The sequence below is a fragment of the Phyllostomus discolor genome, chromosome 2, assembly GCF_004126475.2.
Source record: "Phyllostomus discolor isolate MPI-MPIP mPhyDis1 chromosome 2, mPhyDis1.pri.v3, whole genome shotgun sequence".
Taxonomy (NCBI): Eukaryota; Metazoa; Chordata; class Mammalia; order Chiroptera; family Phyllostomidae; genus Phyllostomus; species Phyllostomus discolor.
This window is the reverse complement of record NC_040904.2, coordinates 54489888-54512609: the sequence shown is the minus strand read 5'-3', so window position 1 is coordinate 54512609 and position 22722 is coordinate 54489888. Positions and strand designations below refer to the sequence as shown.

At 41.7% G+C, this 22722-nt stretch overlaps 1 protein-coding gene across 2 annotated transcripts in view; it reads left to right on the top strand.

The window, feature by feature from the left end:
* Positions 1-22722, top strand: part of SLC9A9 (solute carrier family 9 member A9) — a 540019-nt gene that overhangs the window by 18411 nt on the left and 498886 nt on the right. Inside the window, exon 1 of one of the 2 annotated variants that reach the window (XM_036017879.1) lies at positions 11469-11473. The exons of the other annotated variant lie outside the window; for it this stretch is intronic. The gene's annotated coding sequence lies outside the window, so the exon portion shown is untranslated. Of the gene's footprint in view, positions 1-11468; positions 11474-22722 lie in introns of those variants that run through there. 2 annotated transcript variants of the gene reach the window in all.

Sequence of the window (22722 nt, the reverse complement as noted above, 5' to 3'; positions counted from 1 at the left end):
TTCTCTAACAGGATTGCCAACAAACACCAGATCAGAAATTTTGTTTCATTGCTGGGGTCCCCTTGGTTTTTTCACTGGGTAGAGTATGAGTTCTGCACATTAAATGGACCTTGAATGGTTCAAAAATATTTTGAGATTAACTGCTAAATCATGTGACTCATTGAATCACAATTTGAATTTGTTTCTCCAGACATCCAAGGTTGGCAATAGGTGACTCCATGCCCAGGGGAATGGGCACCCACTGGTACACTTACTGTGTTAGATGACATTAAGTGGAAAGATCTTGGTTACAAATGGCCCAAGTACGTTAGTGCGTATTTGCTGCTTACACTTATGTGCTAATGTTTGGGGACTCTAGTTAATCTTTGAAAATAAAAAACCCATAGTCTGTCTTCCTTATGGGATTCTCCACTGCATGCAACTATTCATGTCAATTAATCAGTCATGTCAGAAGCAAAAGGATTCCAAAAAAGAGAATATTCACTGAAAGGCTTATAAGGAGGTATCATGGAATAACAGGGAAAAAATTTAAAACCAGACAGATATCTCCTACACATCCTTAGTAAATTCCTTGAATTTCCTAATCTCCAATTTTTCCTATTTGTAAAGTGGGAAAATTAGAACTACTTTGTAGGATTGTTTCAATGTTTAAATGAGATGATGCATATAAAATGCCTGGCTTCTATGGGGCCCTTTACATTGTGCTGCTGTTGCTCTCTCTACTACTCCCCCTGCCATTACTAAGACCCCTGCCAATCCCACCGCCAGTCAGCACTATCTCAAACATGAATGCTGCCATTACCGCTTCTAGATAATATTTGAATGCTTGATATATGCCAGGGATTAATAAAAAGTGTGTTTGTTTTTTAGTTTATTTAAAATCTGTTGGGGAGAGAACACCAATGTATACTATATGCCCATATATAATTTAGTTCTAAATTTTATCATAGGACCATGAGGACTATTTGTCACAGATTATTTGTCACAGATAGCTGAGTAAGTTAGGGAGGCTTCTTTCAAGAGGTGACACTTGAGAAGGGCTTTGGAGGTGGGCACGGTTTGGACAAGCAGTAGGAATTGTGCTCAGAAAGGTCACTGGACAGGATGGATTGCAGGGTGCAGGGTGGGGTGTGGGTTTGTGGATATGAAGGCATCATAGGCTGTTTGGATCAACAGAATCTGCTTCACATAGGACATAGGCACAAGGTGAAAAGAAGAATCTGACTTGAAGGTTTTAGATCTGATGGGAGAATATGAGAATCCCAGGATAGAGGTGAAAGAGGGACGGAAGATTTGAGGGTAAGGGTATGTGAAAATGAGCCTGATCTGCCTAGAGGTCATTTGATTTAGAACAAGGAAGGGACCTGACCTCATTAAGTTGAGCCCCATCGTTTCATAGGTGAGTAATACAATACCTTCAGCACTGAATTGATTTAAGTCACTGGTTCCCAACCATGTCTGCACTTTGGAGTCACTTGAAGAGTTAAAAAATTCAGATGATTTTTCTTTATCCCTGGGGTTTGTGATTTTACTGGTTTAGGTTATGGCCTGATCTTTGGAATTTTTAGAAGATTACCAGGTAACTCTGGGCAGACAAGTTTGGGACCATTGATTTAGTCCTGTGTGTATTTGGGTGAATATGGTGAGGACAGGAATGCCATATTCATGCTCCTTCCCCTCACTGCACTGCCGTGGGTTTTGCTCCAGGACCTTCACTCATGTCATTCATTTTGTCTAAAATGGTCTAACTCCTGCTTGTCAGATGTCAGGCTTCTTCTTATCTATTGAATCTTGGCTTTTTTTTTTTTTTGAAATATCATTTCTTCAGAGAGGGCTTGCTCCTACAATTCTTTCATATATTGCCCCTGTGTCTCCCTCTCCCTTTTCCCTTTTTCTTTATTTTGTTTACTTAGCACCATCTAAAATTATATATGTGTTTTCTCACTTATTAATTATTATTCTCCTGTTGTTTACTGTCTATTAGACAGTAAACTTCACAAAGGCAGGCCATGCCTTTTTATTGATCAATGTATCCTCAATGCTTGATGCATAGTTGCTTCTAAATAAATGAATAAACAGGTTGAGTCTGAAAGCTTGGTAGAGCATATACAGCTAGAATATTTGGACATTATCCTCTTGGAGTTGGGAGAATTGGAGCATCCTAGGTGCTTAATGATTGAAGAAACCAAGGTGTTATCTAAATGTAGTTGTGTATTTATAGAAAATAAATGTGTATCTAGAGAAATTACACGGTGGGTCCAGTGTCCTACTACTGGTCAGAGGAAGAACTGGGATGCATAGCACTTTACCCTGAGTCCTGAGTGGTTTATCATATCCCACACCGTTGGGCAGGTTCCCAACTGGCCCTGTGACAGAGAAGGACGGGGTGCCTTGGCTGGGGTGTGGGAATCTCACAGTGAGCCAGGTAGAAGGAAATGAGGACCAGGGCTGGAAAGGGAGGAGGGTGCTCAGGGCACAAGAAGAGGTCTAGCACAGCAGTCACAGAAGCCACTGGCATGGCCCCATGAAGTCCTTTTTCTTTGTGGCACAGACTGAAGAGAGCATTTGGCCTTTGTTTCTAAAAGTTACAGGATTAGGGGTTGAGTTTTACTCTCAGGAGGATGTAGTTTAGAGGCCTGAATGAAATTCCATACTTCAGGATTTGGAGAAGCTAGAATGAATTCCTTCTGGAAGCTTTTAAGAGTACGTGTATTTCTGGGATGGTGAGGCATTCATTGATGTGCTTGGAAACAGCACTGGGATTGATGGCTCCCTGAATTCCTTCCAACAAGACAGCATAAAATTGGAAAATATGAGGGTTGTTGTTATTTATATAAGCAGCAGTATACTATGTTTTTATACCATGTGTAAACATACAAAAATTTCAGGAAATATCATATACCTAGCTTGTTTTGTTCATGCTCAAAACAGATGAATGTTCAGATAAGAAAAAACATTTTAACTTAAACATTTGTGAAAACAGTATTTTACTATATGTTATAAGCAGCCAGCTGATTATCTCAAAACAACCTTTTGTGAGAATAAAAATAGACTGTGTTGTTTTGTATTTATCCTGGCATTTTTAAAATAATTTGTTAAATCGTTCTGTGGATCCAAAGTGTGCTTAACTAGTTTTAACTGATTGGAACCTATATCCTACTATAGAGTGGCTTTACAAACATCGATTTCTTATGTAATATTTAGGAATACTAAATTGTCTACTAAGCTTTTCTGAATTTTATATCAATAGGAAGTTTAAAAACTTGCTTGTGAAGATCAGGTGATAAAACTTTCTCCATCATTCACTCTTTCGGTACAAATGAACTGAATGAGTCCTATCAGTTTCAATTCTGAAATAAGGAATGATCTCAAGCAGTATATTAGTAAATCAGGGAAACACAGCATTTGAATAAATGAATAAATACAGTACAAGGCTGGCATCAAAGGAGTGGGTCAAGTACCACAGACACTCAGAAGGACAATATTATATCTTGTTGGGATGATAAGAAATATTTCAAAGAAGGGTAACTACTGACTCTGATGGCGGTGACGCGTGTGTGGTGTGGCGGTGAGAGAGCCACTCCAAGCAGACCAGATGGAAAAGCATGACAAGGAGGTGGTAAGTAGGGCAGAGAGTATTGTAAGAAAGGAAGACATTTTCAATCCTTTGAAGTAGGGAAGACCAGTGAACCAAGGGGTTGGGGAGAGGCACAGCTTTATTATGGAAGCCCTTGAATGCCAGGTTGAGTCATACTCACTCTCTTTGCAGTAAGTCGAAGAATAAAATGTTGACAAAAGCAAAGAAATATTTAGGTGGCCATGTGCATGGTATAGAGTAAAAGTAAGGAGCTGGACGAGGCCTAAGCTTGGGTGGTAACTAAGAGGCAGATGGAAGAGAAGCAAGGAAGGGGATGCTGTAGGGTTTGGACCCATTGGGCCAAGGAGGAAGGGAAATCAGCTTACTCTGCTGCCTGGCCTGTGGGTTCACAGATCGTGCTGAGACAGAAATGGGGAAGTTAGAAGTCAGGGGAAGGAGCTGGTTTTTAGGGAGAAATCACAAGTATGATTTAAAACTGGTGAATGAATGAATGTATCTTAGTAATCTATTTATCATTGACTTAACATTATGTTCTTGCCATATTGAATTCAAAGGGTCAGTAGGTCATTTGGCTAGAAAAGTCTTGCAGACCCAGTAAATTTCCAAAAGTTGTCAGCCCAGTTAAATTTGCACTTCCTATCATTCACAAATCAGTTGACTGTAATGTAAACAGGCAAAGGAAACTACCCAGTGAAAATTTTGCCATGTTTTCACTTCCTGTGTGGCAAGTGACACTATCATTTGGTAAGGGCTGTTACTTTGGAGTAAGTCACACTGCTGAGTAATCTGTCCTGTCTGTTGTTTCCATAAAGAGAATTGCCAGGCTGCAATGGGTTTCACTGAAGCTATTATCAATTGTGTTGATAATAGTGCATGGTTTAGTGATTCTTTAAGGAAGCCCTTTGAGCAACAGTAATCATATGACTTTTAAAAGTAATTTTGCATTGGTAGTTTTAAAACATTTCAGTGTCTTAATTTTTTTCTACTGTTCAACATTTTTAATGGTAATTTTGACTTCTTGTGGTTTAGAGTCTTAATTGTTGCATATTTATTTGTAAACTTCTTTTTTTCCCTAGTCTTTCTCTTTCCTTAAGTATCCTGGCCAGAGCACAGAGCTCTTGTGGCGAGAGGAGCAGTGTGACCAGCCAGAGTCACTGTATCATGAGATAAATGTGCACAGTTAATGTGGGGACACCTTGGGGATGATAAAGAACAGTAAAGAAATTTTCTCTGAAAACATTCTAGGTACTCCAAGAAAAGCAAACATCACAATAAATCAGCATTTGGGGTTTGGAGAAACATTTGGATGATACTACCAATTATTCCTCCATTCTACAGAGAAGAGGGATTCATGATTTACGTTCCTGTATTATGACAAGTCTTGGCTCTTACCATGGAGATGGTCCTGGGGAGTCTCAAGCTTGGCAGTGAGTGGGATGAGGCTGATTGGATAGTTTAGCTACTTTTATCCTAAAACTTCATTAAGAGATCTGTTGTTAATAGAGAAGCTTAACATTTTTTATTATAGTTGTTTTCTTCCACCTTAGTTCAACCTTCTTTGCGAAAGTTAGCCTGAGAAATGGATTTAGAAATGTCTCAACACTCTAAGTGTCTCTCTCACTTTTTCACTAGTGTAAAGGCATTTTTACTTTATTCTTTCCAGTTTTACTGAGATATAATTCACATTTAAGGTTGTATTAGTTTAAGGTGTAAAATGCAATGATTCAATGTATGTATTTATTGTGAAATGATGACCACAGTAAGTTTAATTAATATACATCATCTCACATAGCTACATTTTTTCTTGTGATGAGAACTTTTTAAGATCTACTCTCTTACAGAGTTTCAAATATACAATACAGTATCATCAACTATGGTCACCATGCTGTACATTACATCCCCAGAACTTCCTTACCTTGTGACTGGAAGTTGGTACCTTTTGATTCCCTTTATCCATTTCCCCAAACTCTCACTTCTCACCTCTGGCAACCACCAGTCTCTCACCTGTTTCCATGAATGTTAGTTTGGATTCAACATAAATGAGATTGTACAGTATTTGTCTTTACCTTATTCCACCTAGCATAATGTCCTCAAGGTCTATCAACTCTGTTGCAAATATAAGAAATTCTTTCTATTTTTTTTTATGGCTGAATAACAATCCATTGTGTATCTTTGTACTTCTTTATTGGTTTTCTATTTATCCATTTTTCCATCTATAGGCACTTAGGTTATTTTAATCTCTTGGCTATTGTGAATAATGCTATAATGAACATGGGAGTGAGATACCTCTTCAAGATCCTAATTTAATTTTTTTTGGTAAATGTCTAGAAGAGAAATTGCTGGGTCCTGTGGCAATTCTACTATTAATTTTTTCAGGACCCTCTGTACTGTTTCCCATAGTGGCTGAGTCAATTTATATGCCCATTAACAGTGCAGGAGGGTTCCCTTTCCTTCACAGCCTTGTCCACACTTGTTATCTCCTGTCTTGTTAATGAGCTGTTCTGACAAGTGTGAGGTACTCTCTCATTGTGGTTTCGATTTGCATTCCCTGATGATTAGTTCAATTTGGTTATAATTTAGTCACTGAACAAAATAGATTCTCTTCATTCATGTAGTCATTCAATCAATATGTTTCTACTGGGCATTCCTCATATGCCAGGCATTTGTTCTAGGTGGTACTCGTATAGCAGTGAACAAAGCAAGGTCCTTGCTTTCACAGAGGTTGGCTTCTTGGAGAGAGACAGACAAGGGACAGTTGAGCATGAGCATTTGTAATCTGATGTCAGGTAGACATATCCTCCAGAAAGACAAGTTAGCAAAATGAGAGAGGGTGGACAGAACAGTGGGTTTGTCCTGCGTGCAAGGCTCCCTGAGGTAAGGTTGAAGCCAAGATCTCAGTAATGTGGGGAGAGAGCCACACAGAGATCTGGAAGTAGGGAAATGCAAAACAGAAGGCAAAACTAAACCACATTAGGATACCTGTCCTTTCTAAAACTCATTTCCTCCTTTCTAGAAGTTATTTTTTTGCTATACTTTTTATCATATTCAAGATAATTTTGTCAATACAAAAAGCCCTGGCAAAATTATATTTGTTGCAGTAGAGAGAGGTGGAGGAGAAGCAAAGAGGCATCACCTTAGAGTGGGGAGGACACAGAAGTGTGGAAGGCGGGCAGGCTCCGCATGGCGTCCTGGCCACTTTGGCAGGCTTGCCTTCAGAACATGCAGCCCAGTCACGGGAGTTGCCCCACCACACTTCAGCTGTAACTCAAACACACCAAACTGCAGGGTTAAGAATTACCCTAGGCAGCATTCCTTCACCAGATATGTTTGTGTGAGCTGGGGTTAAGCCACTGGCACCTAGATGCCAGCACTGTTCTGGGACAGGACTGTGGGTGCAGCACTCAGGAAATTCTGACCACTGGGCAGAGGACTTCTTTATTCTTCTTCACACACATCACTGCCCCGCACGTGCCCTCCCCCACCCCCAGGACTTCTGTCCTAAGGCAACAGACCACTGGAATATTCATTTAGGGCAGAGATTGAATTTAACCAGCTATTCAATTATAATCATTAATAAAAAGCCTTGTTACTCAAAATAACATAAAGGCTGTTGGTGACTATGGCCTCTTGGTGTGACACGTGTCACATCTGTGAACACAGATCAGACTGATGCCTCTCCTACTCTCTCTTGGTTAGAAAAGGAAGAGTGACGTGAAAATACAGAAGTAGGTTGAACCCTGGGCTTGACACTCTTTCTAACATGACAACATTTGGTAAGGGGAAAGGAGCTATGGGATTAAAGGGAGTGGCTTCTCAGGTTCCCAGCATCAAGCCCTAGAAAATACCCCAGACCACCACAGGCAGAAACAACTGGAATGCCCACCCATCTCCCAGTCACTCCTGCCTCCTGACTGTAGCCTGGTCTTGGGTCCTCTTAGGTCACTGTGCATATGATGAGGGTTCTTAGGCCTTTGCAGCCTTGGCCATGTGTGGAAACCAGGATTTCATCCATCTGACCATCTATTTGTCTAGTTCCAGAAGGACTTAACGTGGTATTACAGACACCTTTCCTAGGAACTGTGGGAGCCAGCATAGCAGAGCACACCGAGGACACACCGTGGACCAGCGCTTTGGGATGCCGAGCAGCTGCCACCAACTTTGGTACAGAAGGACAGGTTTCATGGCTGTGAGGCAGGGAGTTGGTGCCTGGGGGCTCTGAAGCTGTTCTCTCCAATTCCCTGTGCTTTTCAGTTCGAGATGATACAATTCAAGACCATGGTGATTATGTTCCCTGAGAGGCCAGTCTTTAAAAAGTATGATTCATACCTTGTCATTTGATACTATTTCCTGTGTTTATTATGTGCTATCCTTCAATAAAGTATCCCTCCTAAGTAACCTTTTTGAAAAAAACCAAAATAGTACTCTTTTAAACATCAACACATATGTGGTGGGAAATAGCATATATGGTGATTAATGCCCTGCTTTACAGTCAGAATCCTGGGGTTCAAACCCCAGGTCTACCTTTAGCCTAAAAGAAGGTGATCTTTCATGTGTGACCTAACCCCAAATGAAGCAATACTACTACCAACTTCAAAAGGACTAAGTGAAATAGTTTGTTTAAAGGGTTACTATGCCAGGCATGTAATAAGTTCTCAGTAAATAGTAATTATTCTTACTAACCACCACGTAACTGCTACATACCTTAAAGCACTAATTTCTAAACTTTTGTCTATGCACCCACCCCATCAGTGAGACACTCCTGAGTGTATGTACACTTGCTTATTTACAAATGAGATGCAAGTACTACTGCGTGACTGTATTATGTACATTACAAAGCAGTATCAAACCAGAATTTCTAAAAGAATGAGATAAAAATGAAATATACAATGTTCTTTATATATTCCCTAAGCATATGCACATCTGAACTCAGAAATCAGTACAATAGCTCATATTTTATTAAAATTTTATTTTTAACTATTTGATAACTTCCTTAAAAAATTCTGTTCTCTGAAATCTTAAGCCCCATATTCTGAGTCTCAGCAGCATCATGTGTACAGGGGCCCTTGACCTCAGATAACAATGGTCTTGGGGCCTGATTAGCTCATGGGAGCACTTGGTCCCACTCCAAGTCACCCCCACTGTTCTACTCCAGTGCCCGGTTCTCTCGTCTTATAGCCACACCTGTGGTCCTCCCACTGTGTCTTAGCTGAGCTATAAGTTGGTATTTATGTCTATGATTCTGGGTTAATACCAGTCTCCTTGTTAGACTATAGGCTCTGGACAAAGCTGTCTGTGGTCACATAGTATTCCCAGCTCAGGTCAGGGCGCTGGCATGTGGCAGACACCCTTGGATCCCAGTGAGTAGAGGAAATAATAAAGTGTCATCCTTGGCTTGTCAGAGGCTCCTTGGCCCCATCTTACTTAGTTGCTGACCTATGTATATCCAACTGTCCATCCCAGATTCCCCTCAGAGAGAAGTACCAGGGTTCAGCGATGCTTGTTTGCTACTCAGAGGGTTGAATTTCTGGAAGTCTCATCTCCAAATGATTGAGCAGGGCTGGAGGGAAAGAGAGAAAAGGAGGCTGGGTGCCAGAGAGATAAACAGAGGGGGAGAAAGGCAGCAACAAAGACAGAGTTCCCCTGAAACTTTTCAGTTTGAGTAGATAAAACTTAAAAGGAATTTTTCAATTCTGCTCTGCTTTGCTCTGTTTCTTCTAATACATTAAACTGTGGCAAGAGTGCTCATTAATTATTGCTGGTCTCCAATGAGTAGTCATATAAGGTTCAGCTGACTGTCTTTCCCAATTCTTCCTTAATGTCAGAAAGCAGCTCCTTGTCAGCAGCCCATGCTGCTGGGAGGGTGGGACCCACACTGGTCAGCGCAGGACAGTGGGCCCAAAGGAACATCCACATTTGACTGGCTTGCCCCCGTTCCATTTAGGCCAGTCTTGTGTTGGGCATCTCCTGTGCCCCACTGAGGTCTATATCTGATTACAAGACTAACTGGATACTGTCTGGTTTACGGAGTTCTGCCCCATGTGAGGGTGTGTGGAGCAAGAATGTCCCACAAATTCAGGTGCTCTTCACCTTTCTTTTACACTGCTGCATGCTGGTTTCCATAGAAGCAAACTCTGCAGTGGAGTGGAACAGGCAAGAGGGGTGAGCGTCCTTGAGATCAGCACCTCCTGAAGGGAAGGGGGATGAAGCCTGAGCAATTCAGGGAGATGTGAAGCTGAGATGCAGGCTAAGTCCTTGGAGTTAGAAAGCCCTTCTGAGTCATCCTCAGTTGGACTGCATGGCCTGACTTCAAAAATACCAACCTGTTCTGTCTTCGGAGGTGGGCCGCTCAGACGTGGCCTGGAGTGAGGAGGCTGTGTGCAGTCGTGGCAATCCCTGAAGGGCTGGCAGGACTCCTCACAATGGGGAAAACAAGGCCTTAGGGAAGGGGAGTCCCATGGTTGACACACGGGCCCTTTTTGGGGAGAAAAACATATTTTCTACTGCCTGTATAGGTTCTTGAGTAAGGCACCTCTAATAAAGGCCAGATTAACAAGAGACAAACAAATAGAAGTTTATTAACATGTTTATTTCTTATATATGAGGGGGGACCCCAAAAGCCTGGAATTTACTTATAAAAATTGTGTGTTTATTCTTACATGTTTAAACTTTAGTCACCTTCAAAGTACTATCCATCCGATGCAATACACATTACCAAGATGTTTTTCCAACTGCTCAACAGTTTTTGAACTCATCTATTTTGATGCCTTTTAGTGCTTCTGCTGTTTTTTTTTTGTTTCACCTCTTCCACATTGGCAAAGCATTTCCCTTTAAGGCCTTTTTCATCAGGGGAAACAAAAAAAGTTACTTGGGGTGAGATCAGGTAAATAGGGAGGGTGGGGCATGGGGGTCATGCTGTTGTTGGTCAAGGACTGCTGAACACTCAGCATGCGGTGGGCAGGTGTGCTGGTCTGAGCGAGCCCATCATGAAGTGATGTAGACACATCGAAAGAGTCTTCAAAAAAATTCACTGAGGCCTCTCACAACAATGCCAGCTGGTATATGGATACAGATGGGTTCCTAGGACACGTATTTAGTTGGGGAATCCTGTACTACAGGGGTGTCCAAACTTTCAGTGTCTCTGGGCCACACTGGAAGAAGAAGAGTTGTTTTGGACCACACAGTAACTACACAAACACTAATAAAAACTGATGAGCAAAAAAAGGTCGATGCATAATTTTTGTGATGTCTACCACCACAGACAAGCAAAAATGTCCTTACATAATAACCCTAATTATGCTGTGCCCCTTTCAATAATCTTTTATTTATTTATTTATTTATTTATTTTTTAAATTTTTTTTAGAGAGGGAAGGGAGGGAGGGAGAGGAAGAGGGAGAGGGAGACGGAGAGGGAGAGAGAGAGAGAGAGGGAGGGAGAAAGAAAGAAACATCAATGTGCGGTTGCTGGGGGTTATGGCCTGCAACCCAGGAATGTACCCTGGCTGGGAATCGAACCTGGGACACTTTGGTTCCCAGCCCGCGCTCAATCCACTGAGCTACGCCAGCCAGGGCCCCTTTCAATAATCTTTTAAAATTGTTGAGCAGGTCCCAAGTTTCCAATTACTAACATAGAAAATGTACATATGTATGTAATAAAATATCAGTGATCTTTAAATTTTTGTATTGTAAAAGTAAAAGAAAAGAGGGCAACATAAAACTAGTGGGGTGTTTGACATTGTATTTGAGAAACCAGTGCATCAATACCTGGTTTGATAGAAGTAGTTGCAATTCTCAGTGAGTTCTCAAGGGGCTCATCAGATATTGTGGTTCTAATTTTACTCTTAATGTGTTTTGTTCTTGAAAATAGTTGCTCGAAAATGTCAGTGCTGCCAAATAGTGATGAAATGAACAAGGCGTGATTGTGCATGCATGCGTACAAATAGTGAGAATGTATGTACATTTATTTCAATTGACGTTGTGACACATAATCACAAAAAAATCTCATACTGTTTTAAGTAAATTTACAGTTTTGTGCTGAGCCATGTTCATAACCACCCTGGGCTGCATATGGCCTGTGGGCTGCAGGTTGGACACCTCTGCTCTACTACAAGTAGCCCACCCTCCAGAAGATAATTCCTTTTTTGTGTGTGGGGGGGGTGGTTCTTCCCTTGTGCATTGGAGAAGTCTAGAGGATAAGTAGCTCAAAAAGGTGGCTTAGAATTCATCTTCAACCAAAACAAAGAAAGAAAGGTGTGGGGTGGCACATTTTAGGAAGATGACCAGGAAAAGCACTGTGAACAGGGTGAGGTTGTTATCCCATCCCCACTGATAAATTTCTTGTGATTTAGAGTCATCCTTCTTTTTCTGGTACCAAGAAGGAGACAGCCTGACAAGTAGAGGTTTTCTTACTATAAATTTCCCCTACAAAAGGGTAATTACAAGGCTATTTTCAGAGCATATCCAGTGTGTGCTGTTTCTCAAAATAATCAGCTCAAAATACTATTTATGCCCAAAAGGCATACTTTGGGAGGGCACATTTTGTTCTCTTATGCCTTCCATAGGCTAGAAATCTGTGTATAATTTACGTGCTCAAGAATAGCACCTAAATTATGAGTTAACATGTAATGGGGAGAAAAGACACTGTGGGGGGCTAGAAGGAGCTTGCCCTAGCTCTTGAGAGCTGAGTGTTTAGTAAATACCTTATTTTTCACCTTATCAAAAAGTCCTTTGCCACATGATGATTGTATTAAAATTCCACTGTTAGAGCTTCATATCTTCAGGTTGAACTCTGACTACCTCTGAGGTGATATACGGAAGTATGTAATGTTTTTGTCTTAGTCCATTCGGGCAGTCATAACAAAAATGCCTGGGTGACTTAACACGTGTTAATTTCTCATAATTCTAGAGGCTGAAAAGTCCAAGATTAAGGTGCCAGCCTATTTGGTGTCTGATAAGAGCAAGCTTCCCGGTTTGTACATAGATGGCTGTCTTCCTGCTGTGTCTTTACATGGTGGAAAGGATGAGACAGTTCTTTCAGGTTTCCTTTATAAGGGCACCAATCCCATTCATGAGGGCTCCACCCTCATGACCTAATCACCTCCTAAAGCCTCTGCCTCCTAATTGATGTGGACCCTGGCTCATGGGGTCCGAGTCATTATGGATGAAAATGAGACATTCACACGGATTACTGAATCCGGTGGAAGAAAAGGGACAGCAGGGCTTTTCTTTCAAGGGGAGCAAAAGCCTCGGCCCTTGCTCCAATGAGCTTTTATTGTCTTACTGGGCACATTACAAGAAGGTCCTCATTAACTATGTGCAGGCTTGCTTATACAGAAAACAAAGGAGAGGATGCTGGTAATCACATCACAGAAGAGGGATATTTGCAAATGAAAAGGCAAAAAGTAGTTGGACCGGTTACACTCATCCTTGGAACATTTAGCATAGTTTTTAGGAAGTCGCTTTGCAGTAAATGTCCTCAATTCAGGGTGAGGGAGTTTTAGCAAAAAGCGAGACTCACAGTGGCCTAGGTACATTGCAGGCCTGATTCCTCAGAGGAAAACCTATCCGTGGGTGTGGGTCCTGTGCATCTCCCAGTGGGAGCTGGGCCCACACCATGCAGAGTGGCCTCCCACACCTAATACCAACATCTTGGGGGTGGTTTTCAACATATGAATTTTGAGGCAGCCCAAATATTCAGTCCATTGTAGTTTTGCAATTAAACATATGGCCGAATCCTATCTCCACCACTTCTAACATTGAGACCTTGGACAAGTTAACTTCTCCTGTTTTTCTTTATCTGTAAAACAGGAATTAGCGATACCCCACTTTAGAGGATTGCTTTTTAAAATAAATGAGAAGAAGTTATGTTTGGTGTTAGATGTACTGTAAATAATTGCTCTACTTAACATCTGCCTTTGACAAGCTTGGTTCCCCCTGGGGAAGAGGTTTGCAGTGGGGATGATAAAGAACCTTCGGTGGTGTTTGTAATGCACCATTTTAAAGGCAAATACACCATTTGAAAAACTGGTCATTTTAATTTGAAATCAGGTTGTGTAGCATCTGCTTTTTGCTGATTCCAGCACCTCTCCTCCACTCCCAGGCCCCTCAGGTGTTCTTGCTGGGACTGTGGTTCTTGCTGACTCAGCCCTTCCCTGTCCTGTTTCCCCAGGCCTCTTGCTCCCGAGAGGACTTGTAATGGGGAAGCTGCACGCACTTCAAAGCTAAGACACACAAGATAATGCCAACTCAGACAAATTATAAGGCAAAAAAAGAAAGCCTGTGGGACTTCAGTGCTCCTGTATATTCTGAAAGTTAAAAACCACAGTTTGGTTTCTTTTGCCTTTAATTTAGGGATTGGCCGAGATTAGGATCAATTCCTTATTGGTGGGGAGTGAGTGGGGTAGGAAGGGGTGGGAAATTCGCTCTTGATGCATAAGTTTCCATCGTGTTTGGATGCTTTTTCTTTTGTGATTCTCACCTGAGTACTGAAGAATGAAAATTCTTGGTGATTTTGGGGACCAGGCCCTCCTGATATCCACCTGTTCTCTTTTCTTCCTTTGCTGATATTGAGTCGGTCTTGGAATGGAGCCCCACTGTCATGGCTGTAGCTGTACCACAGCTGGTGGGGGAGGTAGGCGACCCACACAAGAAAGGGAAGACCCTCAAGGGACCAACAGCCAAACCAGGTTATGTATAGTCAGTGAAAAGGTCTAGAGTCTGGGTGTCTAGGGTTAGGAGTGGGAAACAATATCATTTGTCTTTTAACTGGGACCTGAGAGTGAAGAGGGGCGGGATGAAGAATTAGGCCAGGACAACAGGCATTACCTGAAACTGTTCTTACTTTTCACAACTCCGTGCTGCCAAGGCAAGTCAGGATGCACAGTTATGTGAGTAAAAAAGAATCATAAAGGTAACAGAGGTAAGTTCATCCTTCAAGAATCTTGTGTAGAAACACAGGAGACTTTATAGCTATCAGGGACTGGGTGCTATGGCAACCACCTGGAAAACCTAGGTGGCTGTTATGTATTTGCAGTTAATGAAGACACATCCAGCTGTGGAGTGGGTAACCTGAGCTGGCAGGTGGACAGCAGGTGGGATTTTGTAGTTAGGAGGGCACCCCTGGAGCCATATTACTTGGTTCAAATGACACTTATGAGCTGTGTGATGTTGGGTGAAATACTTAACCTCCCTAAACTTCAGTTTCCCCAGTTGTAAAATGGGGTATTCTAACTATTTTGTAGGGTCATTGTGAGTTGCAAATGTAACAATACTTGTAAAGCATTTAGAATAGTGCCTGGTTCCTAGTAAGTCCTCAAAACATATTAATTGTTAGTTTTGTTACCATTTTGTTATCAACAAAGTGGTGGACACACCATTAGAATCTAGGGTTTGAGTTAAGTATTGCTACTTACAAGGTATGTGACTTTGGGAAAAGCATTAACTCTGAGCCTTGGTTCCACCTCTGTAAAAATGGGGTATTTATCTTAGAGGGCTGTTGAGAAGAAAAATGAGAGACTATGTATGAAGGCTCTTTTAAAACTGTAATAATCTTATGGGAATGTTACATTGTTACTTTTTCTTAATTGTTATTATAATTAGTTGACAAGTGGTAACTATACCAGTCTATGAGTGAGGAAGACAGACTCTTAACTTCAGCCCTGCCTAAGTTATGATGAGTGTGCATTCTCCTTTCCAAGGTAGTTGGTTACTTACCAAGGCTTTCTTCATTGCACTGTCCACCTCAAACTCACTGTTATTCCTAGAGGTGAGCACATATGGCCGCCAGCCAGGTCTCAGAGTGGGAAACCGATGCCCCGAAAGCTTACGTGACTTGGTCATGATTGATGTGTGGCAGAATTGGTCTTAGGACCAGGTCTTCTGACTCTGAGTTCAATGTTCTTTTTACAACCCCATGCTGTCAAATTAAATATGTAGAATTATGTAAATGTTTTGTTTTCAATTTTCCACTTAATTTTGCCTGGAGTTGTAGACACTGGTGATTATACCTGTCATTTTTGCATGTGTAATGTTCACAACAGTGTATTTCTAACTTCTGGGATTTTAATTACTTGAAAAGAAATATTCTCACAACTTTTCAGTGTTAATTTATGAATATTAAATTTTTGTCTACATTGTTTTCTTGCCATTTCTCTATAATCTACTTCTGTTCCTACAAACTTTAATGCAAAATGTATATGTTTCTGAGATCCACTATTTTTAACCACTGACATTCATTATAGTAAGTATTCTATTTGGGGGACTATACTCAGTCTTGCAGTAATTTCTGAAAAGAATGAAAATAATAATAAATTTGGACATGGTATGGGTTAACCATTTAACAAACACTTATTGCTTACCTGATATATTTTATATCAGGCTCTTCTAATATTTTATCAAACTGAAAAATCATAACAAATCAGGGTCCTCAATTCTTAACTTTTCTATTATTATTATTATCATCATCTTCTATCCTCAGCCAAGGACATGCTTATTGATTTTAGAGAGAGGGGAAGAGAGGGAGAGAGAGAGAGAACATTGTTGTGAGAGAAACATCAATCAGTTGCCTCTTGCATGTGCCCTGACTAGGAACTGAACCCACAACCTAGGCATGTGCCCTGACTGGGAGTGGAACTTATGACCTGGAGCATTATAGGCCAATGCTCCAACCAACTGAGCCATGCTGGCCAGGGCACCTCATATGCTATTTGTTACCTTTTATCCCTAACTTTTTAAAAGGTTCCATTCTATGTCAGATATTCATAATTCTTTGTTGCTTTAAAAATATATGTGGTTTTTATTAGTGATTCTACTATATTTGTGGTATAATGACCTAAATGATCACTTTACAAGATCTTCCTATGAGGACAGAAAAATTTATTTTTTTAAGGAGGAACTCAAGTAATCTCACAACATTTTGCAAACATTATAAATTCTGCTCAATTTCCACTCAGTCTTTTTACATATTTTTTTCTATGTAGATTAAACCAAACAATCTCTAAACCTTTGTTACTTGCTTTCTTTAATTTTTATCATACCCTAAACCTTTCCTCAGTCTGAAAAATGCACAGTGAGGGACATAAATGTGCTTGATTTTTGAGTTGTTTTTAAATTTAGGGTAACTAATGCCTCAGAGACTACCTGACTGTATAAAGCTTTTCCTATATTTTGAATTATTAAACAGGCTGGCCATTGGATAATAGACATTAAATATTCATTAGAGTGAATGTTTTACGACTCTTTGAAAAAACACTGGACAGCGGCAGATGAGCAAATGGAAATTGGTGGGGTCAGGATGAATTACCAACTACTTATGAATATTTGGGGACAAATGACTATTCATGTGGGAGAAGTTAGAGTAAGTTAGATTCCTATTTCACATCATATAACCAATGAACTTGGGGTGGGTTATTAAAAACTTAACTGTAAACGGCCAATAAAATGAAACTTTTGGAGAAAGTATATTTATGACATCAAGATAGGAAGAGATTTCTTAAAGAAGTTACCAAAAGTTGAAATCATAAACTAAAAATGGAATTTTACTATATTAAAATGAAAAGCTTTTGCATGAAAAATACCATTAGCAATGTTAAAATACAAGTTAAACAGTTTAAAGAAGTGAAAGAATAGAAGAATATACTTGAAATGTAAATAGCCAAAATAAAAAAGCAACCAGATTTATTAAAGAATCTATTTAAAGAGAAAAAGTTATACTGGGCAAAAGACATAACCCAAAAACTCACTAAAGAGATATCACAAAAGGCTAGTAAACAAGGAAGATATGCTCAGTTCCTTAGTCATGGGAAATGCAAAATAAACAATAATGTGATATCAGCTCATCCTCATTTGCTGGCAAAAGTTAGAAATTTGTTAATATTAAGTATTGGCAAGAGTGTGGGGAAATGCTCTTACACTGTGCTATGGGAGTGTGAGTGGGTGTCATCACTTTAAAGTAATTTGGCAATGCCTAGTAAAGTTGAGATTCATATACCTTATTATTCAGGAGTTCTACCTCTGCTTATTTCCTTTTTTAAAAACTTTTTTACTTTAATTGCTTCTAAAGAGAGGAGAAGGGAGGGAGGAAGAGAAGGAAAGAAACATTGATGTGAGAGAGAAATATCAATTGGTTGCCTATTTAGCTGGGGACTAAACCTGCAACCCAGGTATGTGCCCTGACCTGGAATCGAACCTGTGACCTTTTGGTTTGCAAGTTGATGCCCAACTAACTGAGCCACACCAGGCAGTGCTACCTCTATTCACATGTATACAAAGACATCAGCACAAGAATATCATTTGTATTATTTTTAATAATAGCAAAAAATGGGAAATAACCTGACCTAATTCTCTTGTTAAAAAAGGGAAAAAAACAATAACGATATCTTCATGTACTAGAAAGCTATACAGCAGTTTAAGTGAATGGGTAAGAATGTAGCTCACTCTTAAAATCAGTGTTGTAGGTAAAAAGAATGCAAAAGAGTATTTGTTAAATTTCTGTAAAATTTAAAAATACACATATAATATTTTCGCAGCCACCGACCGGCAGTGACGGAGGAACGCTGCAGATGCTCATTGAAACATGAGAAAAACACACACACACGGACAACTGAGTTCTGTGGAGAAATAGGGACGAAACAGCTACTCTCTCTAGTGGAGAGCACCCCATTCTCCCACCCGAGCAGGCTTTTATTGGGTTCGTTTACACAGGAATTCAGGTAAAGTTCATTAATCATTACCAGGAAGTAAGGATCAAACAATAGATAACAAAGAATTCTGAGGGCCTAGTTTGAGTCAGGGTCAGATAGCTAAAGAGCTGTAAAACTTTGAGGAACAAACTTACTTCTTACTTGGACCCTTATCATTTCATTGAAACGTGCATTCTAAACAAAGCAGGTTTCACAGGATTTTACATATTCTTTCTTAGGCCTGATTGCCCAGGGAACCTGCCCTTTCCAGCACAGGGCTGTACCACCCTCTGTCATTGTTTCAGGCTTAGGTGGAGCAAGGGAAATAAGGCAGCCAAGAGATTAGGAGATTTTCTCGCAGGCAATGAGGACTCAGGTTTTGTCAAAGCCGAGGGGCAAGGATCCATCACCCCCTTTTGCTGTAGCCCCCAAAGTCCTTCTCTGGGGGCCTCCCACATGATCATGCCTGTCTTAGATTGTTCCCCCCTTGGAGAATCTTACCCATCATTGGCTAACCGACCAAGCATTGGGGGCCAGGCAGGGTGAAGTAAAAGAAGCAGAAGCAGTGCTCCTGCCAGGGAGATAAGCTTTTGTCTCCTTGCTGGCTTATGGTCCAAGGTAATTCCCTCAGCCTTAGCCTTGGTGGGGGTTACAGCTTCTGATACCAGGCAGGGCGGTTCCCAACATAATACTAATTGTTGCTTTTGGATGCATACTTGTATTTATGAAGTATAAGATATAGTAATGGAAAGAACACTTTCTAACTTCAGGGTATTGATTACTTCTGGAGAGGGTGGAGGGGGAGTCTTTAACTCTGACATGCCATTTAAAACTTGTTTAGAACAAAATTTAGAACATTATAATACAATCAAAGAGAGAGCTCTTGTTTAGGATTTCTAAGTTCAGTGGTGCCTCTGAGTGACCCAGTGACTTTTCACATGACCTTTAAAATTTCTGGGGGACAATATTAGGTCAGGGTTACAAACATTTTTAAAGCAGAGGATCCCTTCATTCAAGGAAAACCTGAAAACTGTGCACAGTGTGCACAAGAGGAGAGACCACGGCTGCTCAGGCAGAAATCGGAGGGCAGGGCCAGGGGCCTCCAGGGTGTCAATCTCCACTTCCTGGCACCACCACCCTCTCCAAAGAGCCTGGAGGTCAACAGAGATCAGCTTGCAAACCCCTGTGTGACTGTCACACTAAGTATTTCTTAAACACACACCTATGTGAGGTAACACTTATTTCTCAGACAAGTGCTCGCTAGCATCAGGGCTCTCTAGGAAACATCTGGAATGAAAGAAAGAAGGCTTTTTATGGTGAAGAACCATCTCCTAACATGGTCAGTTCACAGACTTGAATGTTGGGCATAGGATTTCTCCCGTTTTACAAAATGTTAATTCATTGTCTTTTTGGCAGCTCTCATTACCTCCTCACCTCCCTAGACTTACCCCCCCGCCACCTTGTCTGCCCTCACTGCTCCCCCCCACCTCCTCCTTTGTGGCCTGCATTCTTTTGTTTCCCAGCTAGGGGCCTCGGTCAGGTTCCTGAAAGAGCCTGCCATGCAGCCCCCAACCCAGGGCCCAGAGCCCACTGCTGCTATGTTCTCTTGCTCACTCTTTCCTCAACCCTTCATGCCCACTTCTGGGTTGAAACCAGTTGAAAAGGATCAACAACCACTTCCTTATTAGGAAATCCAGAGGACTTCTGCCGAGTGCTCAGACTTCTTTCCTCAGTCATTGGCATCAGTGTGGGGTAGGTAGAGTCAGCTGCCCCTCCGTCATTCCCCCAGACAGTGAGGCCCAAAAACACAGGTTCATTTTGTTTTTCATTCTTGCCTCTTTGTCTCTTCATGCATTAAATTTCAGATAAACAATGAGTAATTGGGGAAGAGTATGTCCCAAATGCAGTAGTAGGATTATTCTGAGAAAGTGTTATCTATCTGAGGTTGCAATGTAACAGGTGGCCTGTACTGTCATTTGCTCACTCTGGCAGCCCAGGCACTCTGAGGAGGGAGCAGCCCCTCTGTCTGCCCTCCCTGGCTTCCTGTGGCCCCACCTTCATTCTCCTCCTTGTTCTGGTCCTTCACTGTCTCCCTCCATGACGGTTCCTCTTCTCCCCTGTCCAGCATTCTGTCCCCGGTCCTCCTCTCTTTTCTGCGGCACTCACTCCCTCAGACTGCCCATCTACACTCGTGAAATCACTTATGCTGATGATTCTGGAGCCTTTCTCTTTGGCTCTGACCTTTTCACCAAGCACACATTTCCAAGTTTCTCCCAGACCCCTCACATTCAGTGAGCTGAGGCCTCATTCAGCCCTCAGCTTTTCTCCCCTTCTTACCTCTGCCAGGTCAGCTCCTCCCCAAGCACACAGGCTGTGTCACTCACTCAGGTGCAGAGACAGGGGTACCTTCTGGGGCTTTTCCTTTTCGCCTCTTTATTTCACTTGCAAGCCTGGCTAATCCTCCTGCCACAGCCTGGCTTGTTTGAAGTAAAGACTTGTTGAATGAATGAATGTCTTCTGGGCTTGTTGCTTTCTTTCCTTTCCAAGACAGCCACCTTCAGTCACATTATCATTACCATGTGCTCCTTTGGGTGACTACCACCCGAGAGTGGTTTTCCTTCATCCAGGCCAGTTCTGAGGTCCCTTCAAACAAATCTTAACACCTCTTTAAAACAAAGAAAAAGAAAAAATAATAAAATATCTCTATTTTTTGAGTAGATAATACATTTATGTGGCTCAAGGTTCCACAGGTTCAAAAGGGTGTGCTGGAATCTTAAAGGGGTCATTTAATATCTCTTCCTGATTTCATAACTAGTTGAGACATAGATACAGGAATGAGAAAGATGGAGATCAAAAGCTGGATGAAATAGAGCTGGCTTGTCATTTTTCACTCCTGAATCAGAAAGACTTACCCATCCAGTCATAGACCCCACTGGACAGCATAGGCCTCCTGCTGGGCTCTGCTTTTTTTTCAAAGCTGAGGGCTGGAGGGGCCAGGCACATGCGCTTTCAGTAAGCGGGCTGATTCCATCATGGGGGGCGGGGCGATGGTGTTGAGTAACACTCTCTCAGTTCTTTTTCTCTAACTTACTGATTAGACTAGTCACTCCTTTTCCTGGGGTGGGACCAGGGCCAGGAGCATTACGTCCTGCACAGTGCTCCCCAGCTGGCGTGCTGATGGGTCACAGGTACACTATGGGGTTTCAATTGCTTTGTCCTCAGGCCCAGGACAGTCAGAGACTTAGTCTCACCTTTTCAGCCCTCAGTAGCCTCATAAATTCCCTAATCTCCCCTGTTGACTCAAGACAACCATTTCCTGTGTGTCACTATGACACAGATGTTGGCATGCACTGTTCTGAGCAGTGGTCCCTCTGTAGCCATAGAAATGAAGCCAGGACAGAGAAAGTCATCCTCATTAAGTACACACAGAAAATCCTTCCATTCCTACCCCTTTCCTGCCACCAGGTTCTCCTTAATCTTCCAGGAGGCAACCAATAGTATGTATTCTTATGTTTATATGTATACAAGTAAGTGATAGACTCCCCCGTTTTTACACAGATCATGGAATAGGCCAAATGCTTTCACAAACTACCCACAGATCTCAACGATGTAACACTGTAAAGGTTTACTTCTTGCTCATGTCTGGATCCAGTGAGAGGAGCACTACAGTCTCCCCCAGGAACCGCTAATTGTCATAGGAGCCTTTAATCTGGTGGCTCTGCCAGTCCCTATGGCTGTGGGACTTCTGCCAGATGCTGTCTGTGAGCCAGCAAAGGCAGGAAGACGGAGAGCACTAAAGACCTAGGGAGTTTTAGGGGGCAGGTCGGGAATGGTCTCCGGGGCATCCGTCCACATTCAGTTGGCCAGACCTTTGTTGTATGGCCCCACATGACCACAAGGAAGTGTAGTCTACGTGTCTGGGCAAGAGAAGAGGGCCATGGGGTGTGGTGGGTCCATAGCAATTTTTGTCACACATGCCAGAATGCTGTTCTACACCTTGCTCTTTTGGTTTGACAACAAATTTTAGCAGCAACCATATCAGTTCCTCAGCCTTTCTAACAGCTGCATAGGACTCAGTTTCACAGACTGCACCATAATTTCTTTAACCAGTCCAAGATTCAGTTATCCTCAGGGCTTTCTTTTTCCCCTTTCTTTTTCCTGCAATGAATATTCTCGTCCTTATGTCATTCCACACTTGGGCAGGTCCGTCTGCAGGACAGATTCTCAGGTGACACGTTCTTTACAAAACGGTATGGACACTTCCATACCCACTGCTGAATAGTCTACTGGAAGTTACACAGATGGATACTCCCAGTAGCCATTTCGTTGTTTGATAAACACAGTTTAAATCCATCTCTGTCATTTCAGAGGGAGCCTCATAGTCTGGGTAGTGCCCATGTGCCCATGTGCTAGGCCTTAACCTCCTCTTCTGTCCCTCAGGAGTCCTAAG